The sequence below is a fragment of the Phyllostomus hastatus genome, unplaced genomic scaffold, assembly GCF_019186645.2.
Source record: "Phyllostomus hastatus isolate PE091 unplaced genomic scaffold, TTU_PhHast_1.1 phas_scaffold_78, whole genome shotgun sequence".
Lineage (NCBI taxonomy): Eukaryota > Metazoa > Chordata > Mammalia > Chiroptera > Phyllostomidae > Phyllostomus > Phyllostomus hastatus.
The window spans coordinates 29,753,005-29,759,004 of record NW_025334041.1 but is presented as its reverse complement, the minus strand read 5'-3'; positions in this window follow the sequence as shown (position 1 = coordinate 29,759,004).

Sequence of the window (6,000 nt, the reverse complement as noted above, 5' to 3'; positions counted from 1 at the left end):
TGAGTAATTAAAATGACATATGGCAAATTAACAGGAGAAAATCAAGTTTGAATACATACACACAGGGGATTCACATTAAGCATGAAGAATTTCAAAAGAGTAAGGCCAAATGAGGCATGTTTGTTATTCCAGACTAAGAAGAAATTAGGGGTCTGGACTTCAGATGGAAGTTAAGTCAATTTACAGGTAGATTAAAAGAGGTAATGGTTAGTAAACAATGTTTGCTGGGCCATCTAGAGACAATGCATCAAAGTAAGGACTTTGATCAAACCTCTCTGTCTACCACACTTACAAAGTTTCAGATTAAACTACAGTTATCTATGGTGATAGTTCTGTAACCCAATGCAGGCCAGCTGCTTCCCACTAGAGACAGGTGCTGATGTAAAAGAAAGTGGTTTATATTCAGGTGTCAGCCACTTGGAAGATGGAGGACTCATCTCTCAAAACCCATCTCCACATCTCAGTGGAGGCAGAGGTTTTTTATATAAGAAACAGAGTACAGTGACCAAGGGAGAGGGTTAACAAGTTCTCTACTTGCAGATGAACACAGTGCATTCTGATAAGGCAAGTGATGGTCCGGTGTGCATCATCCCGGTTGAGTCATGGTGCCACTGCTGGAGGTCAGCAAATCTCCCGGAACTGGGATGCTTGAAAGTTGAAATAGTTCCTAGGATTCTTATACAAATGTGCTATTTATCTAGAAGCTACATATTAGTCAGAGTCAGTACTTACAGACACAATGTCAAAAGAATGGTGGGGTGGGTGACAATTCCCCCTAACAATTTTCCACTGTTGCAGCTCCTTCATGGAACAGGCCCTCCATCTTAAATCTCTTTAGACAGTTAGGGGTAAGATCAGAAGTTCTTCCTGAGCCTCTGGGCCTTACAAATTAACTGGCTTAATATTATTAATATCCAAAAGAGACACATTTTGGTGTGGTCAATTCCACTCCCCTTTAAAATAAAGGCACAGCTCCATGGCTGTACCTTAAGGTCATGTGTGAGTATGCCAGAGTGTTCATTATGGCCATTACAGAAACTCTAAAGGAAGCTCCCTGCAGTGAGTTGACTGTGCTTGAGTATATTTAAAGACAAGTTATGACTCCTTTGGGATATTTCAGGAGACTTTCTTGCACTTTATCATAAGGTAACCAGTTATTACAATTCTGTTCTTTCCTTTCTGTGGTTCCCATCCTGTGCTTTCCCAATACTGCCAGATACAGCAGTTGGGCTTTTATTTCTTTCCTTTACAAGTGGCTTTAAACAGTTTCAGGGAAGGAAACAGAGAAAAATTTCCTCCTGCTCAATAAGTCTTTCTCATCCAATCAAATAAATAATTCTGCTACTGTAAATCAACTTTAGAAAATTATGTTTTCATCTTAGACAGAAAACTATGAATCACAAAACTGGACCACTTTTAAAGAAAAGAAACCTATTACATATAAATATGTGCTTGACAATAAGCAGCAATCATGGCAAATTATTTGTTTGCATGTTGCAATCCAATCCTTCTTGCTTTCAATGATCTTAGAGAGTTTATTGGCATCCACGTAATTTACTCTGGAAATAATGATATAATGAGAAAACCATTTTATTTTCCCTTTGTTAGCTAAGCGAATGTAATCAACAAAAAGATTTTATGTAACTGTAGAATCTGAGGCTAAGATTTTTTTCCAAAGATGTTCAAAATCCAGGGTATCAAGAGAGAAAACTTCATTACTTTAAATTGGTTATTTTTCCAATGTCAAAGAACTGGCACTGGTTGTCCTAAGAGTACACAAGAATACAGAGGATGGTATAATCCAAAACTAATCACTTTTTTCAGGATTGCTGTTTTAGGGTGGTTCAATTGTCAGGTATATTTCCTTTCTTTTTAAATTTGGTGAAATTTATTTTTAATGGTAAATAACAAGAATAAGAACAATGATTAAAATTTTAAAAAAAGAATAAGAAACTGTGCTTAGTTAGTGCTAAATCCTTCTTCCAATATTCATTCTTCCAATTCTAAGATTTACTGTACCAGTACTAGATATTTTCCTCTTATTTATTTATTTATTTCTAATTGAATTTATTGGGATGATATTGGTTAATAAAATTATATGGGTTTCAGGTGTACAATTCCATAACCCATCATCTGTATACTGTATTGTGTGTTCACCTGCCAAAGTCAAGTCTCCTTCCATCACCATTTATTTATCCCCCCTTTATGTCAGGTGTAGTTCTTAAAAGTGATTGGCACAATATTAAAAGACTAGTTAATTTTATTAAATGTTATTATAAGAATCCTGAATTTCATGAGAGTCTTCCAATGGACTCATTAAAAATGACCTCAAATGCATTGTTAAACACAATAATTATTTATCATAAAGTCCCTAACCATTGGCTATAAATGCACTTTTATTCTCCCTGAATGCTGAAAACTTGATTATATTAACAGTTTGAAAAAAAATCCATATTTTAATTCTAAAAAGAAAGCCATAGCTCTTTTCGTATTTTTTTCTTATTTTCTAATCACATTAAATTTTCAGCCACATGAATTCAAATAGTTGAAAATACCTGTGTCATATAAACAAAGCATAAGTAAAGATTAATGTATACATTGGGGACAGAGGGAGTTTGTCAATGAAACCTTTTTAAAGGCTATTAGAAAATGCAAAATTTAAAACCGATAGGAACAAAGGAAGGACTTTGCTAAGTTTACATGTTTATAAATGGTGGAAGCAGGTATAAGAGAATAATTTTAATCTGTAACTCATCATTTTAGAGTGGATCCTGTCACCTCTAAACAGGGAGCATATTTTTGTACCAAAACAAATCTATAGAAACTTAAACAAATGACATGACAGGAAGGGAAAAACTGGGGGGAAATGATGTTGGGAATATTTGGATACATTTAAATATTTAATATTCTATGAAATTTACTTTGACCTTGCTAATTGCCTTAAAAATAAAAAAATCAATACAGTATCACCATATAATATTATTTGTGACTGTCTTGCAGTCAGTTTTCTTTCCCAGATATCAGCAGAAGTTGCTGACCCTGTTATTGAGGTCTCTTTGTTAAAGACACTCTTAAACATGTTTCTAATAAGGTGGATATTGTTATGAAGGAAACCACTGTATTCTAGCTCTTTTGCCTACTACAGCCCTCCTGAAGCCCTTAGATTATTGGACTTACTCAAAAGAAATAAGTGTGTGCTCACAAATTATTTTCCATCACTTAAAAGTCTCAATAAAAATTATGCATTTTTCTGTTATAAAGAAAGCAACACGAACTACTGGTCTGTTGGATTAAAAATATCTTTTTAAGACACAAGTTCATGGGAAAAGAAAGTAATGGGGGAAAAGGTGCTTCTTTGGTGAAAATTCGGGAAAACAGCATTAGGTACTATTTAAAATCATGCTGAGAAAAACAAATCAATACCTTGACAGATTCAAAGTTCAAACCAACAGGAGAGCTTATTTAAGTTACAGCTATCTAGATTTAAGACATTTGAAGGTTTAGCATCTGTATTCTTAATAAAGGTCAATAAAATTCCTTTTTCAAATTGAAAATCAGGATAAGGAAAGAGAATCTTAACTAAACTATGATCTCAGGCTCGTGTTTCCAAGAAATAGGGAATCATAACAATTAAAACTCCCTGAAAATCAAATGAAATATCTTATTTGATGGAGAATATGTACTGGCTCAAGTTTCAACCAGTTTCTTTTCCTGAATTCTAACATAGAAACAAAATAATGTGGGATATACATTAAGGAAAGGTAGACTGACATACTTTGAAAAGGTCATAGATTACATTGCCCAAGGTACACTTTTCAAGTTGTTCGTTGTCATTTATTAGTCTCCTTGCAATAATAAGCAAGACAAGGAACTATAAATATGAAAATATATTAATACATTATCAGTGCAAGTAACTGATGGATATTTGTCCTTGGACAAAAATTGACTCTGGTTATACATCAAAGAAAACTGAAAATTTGTGAGATCCAAGAGCGAATCACTCAATTATTTGCATTCCCATCCTATAATCAAGATTGGGAATTCGCTACATAGAAATAACTTTGTAGAAGCTAAATTTGGTTTGTTCTTATTTTCTTCCTCTGACATAGTCTGTGAGTTAGGTCAGTCTCCTGAATGGCATAAGAAGATTCATTTAAATCAATTTTGAATACAAATGAAAAATAATTTAGGAGATCAGAAATATAAGTAGACTGCTCCAATTCTTTCTAATATTATATATGGTCGTCCACCCCCCTTTTTCCATATCATTTGGTCTTTCACCTGGCTCCAACTCTTCATCTACTTTTTATAAAAAGGAGCCATACTTTAAGACTGTGATGATACATTCCTAAGAGACACTGCATTGGGTCCTTGCCTGTGGACATGGTGTCTCAATCCATGGGGAGTTCTGTAGTCAGAAGGGTTGTGATCTGCCATCAGACCTATAGAAGGGATTGAACAGCTCCAGAAATTATAAATACATGCTTTGTATAAAAGATACATTTTCTTCTCTTATATTTAAAAAAAACATAAATTACTGTGCAGTTCAAAATATATGTAGATTCAATATATGACAACAATGGCATAAAGTATATATGGATTGCAGAAATAAAAAATGTTTTTGCAAGATTGTTATATTTATATGAAGTAGTACAAAATGAACTCTGAGTAGGTAGTAAAAATGAAGAATGTATAATGTTGCAAAGGGCAGGAGCTCCTGCTTTCTTTCTGCTGCTACCCTTTGCAACAGCATGGATGGAACTAGAGAGCATTATACTAAGTGAAATAAGCCAAGTGATTAAAGACAAATACTCTATGATCTAAACTTTAAGTGGAACCTGATCAACAAAACAAACAAGCAAGCAAAATACAACCAGAGACATTGAAATTAAGAACAAATGGACAGTAACCAGAGGGGAGATGGGAAGGGATAATGGGAAGAAAAGGGCGATGGGTTTTCAGGAACAACTATGAAGGACACATGGATAAAACCAAGGAGGGCAGAATCGGGAGAGGGAGGTGGGGATGGCTGGGGCCCAGGGGGAGAGATGGGGAAAAGGCAGACAACTGTACTTGAACAACAATAAAAAAAAGAAAAATATATATAATGTAATCCTTAAGGCAACCACTAGAAAAATAACCTAAGGATAATCACTATAAAAGTTAAGAGAAGAAGAAAATACTAATATATATTTAGCTAACCCAAAAATAAGGCAGAAGAAGGAATAATAGAGACAGGAGACAGGAAACAAATAGCAAGTGGCAGGCCTCAACCCAGTTATATAAATAAGCATTCTGAATTAATGTGTGTATCAGTTATTGCCATTTCTTTACCAAATTCAAATGTTTTCTGGCAAATAAATAGTTTTTAAATCTTGTCTATAAAATAACTAATGAATAATTTTCTTGGAAAAAAGTTACATGAAAGGAAAAAAATTTTAGATTGGATAAAATAGCAAGAACCCATTAGATGTAGACTGCAAGACATACACCTTAAATAAAAAGTCACAGAAATAAAAGAAAAACAGATTATGAAAGCAATCGGTATATACAAGGAAGCTGGAATGGCTATATTAATATCAGACAAAAATACTCATGTTGAGAGACACATTTTACAGTGAAAAAGGGTTAATTGATCACTAAGGTAAAACAACTAAATATATATGCATCAAATAAGAGAGTTTCAAAGTGCATGAAATAGAAACTGACAAAAGCAAAGAGAGAAATAGGCAAATTCACAATTATAGTTACACAGTTTTCTGGCCCTTTCATAATCAATGGTAGAGCAAGCACACAAAAAATTAGAAAGAATGTTGATGTGAACATTACCTGTGACCATGATCTAACTGACATTTATAGCATGCTACACCTAAAAACTGAGAAAGAAGAACACTTGTTTTCAAGTGCATTTGGAACATTCACTGTATGATGTGTCATAAAATGAGTCTCAATAAATATAAAACATTGAATTATCACAGAGTATATTCTTACATAAAACAA